This window comes from Buceros rhinoceros, unplaced genomic scaffold (assembly GCF_000710305.1).
Source record: "Buceros rhinoceros silvestris isolate BGI_N320 unplaced genomic scaffold, ASM71030v1 scaffold34420, whole genome shotgun sequence".
Taxonomy (NCBI): Eukaryota; Metazoa; Chordata; class Aves; order Bucerotiformes; family Bucerotidae; genus Buceros; species Buceros rhinoceros.
Window position 1 is genome coordinate 1 of NW_010389576.1, and position 332 is coordinate 332.

The window sequence follows — 332 nt, forward strand, 5'->3', positions numbered from 1 at the left end:
GGCCACCCCGGTGCTCCTGAGGGCCAGGGAGGTGGGACACGAGCCCTGCGAGACCCCTTTCTGCTGTGTCATGCCGCAGCTACAGAGCAGGGACACAGCAGCATGCCACCACCTTCCCCCTGCTCTGCTTTCATCCTTCTTCTCTTTGGTTAAAAACATAAAGGGGCCACCCCGGTGCTCCTGAGGGCCAGGGAGGTGGGACACGAGCCCTGCGAGACCCCTTTCTGCTGTGTCATGCCGCAGCTACAGAGCAGGGACACAGCAGCATGCCACCACCTTCCCCCTGCTCTGCTTTCATCCTTCTTCTCTTTGGTTAAAAACATAAAGGCGGG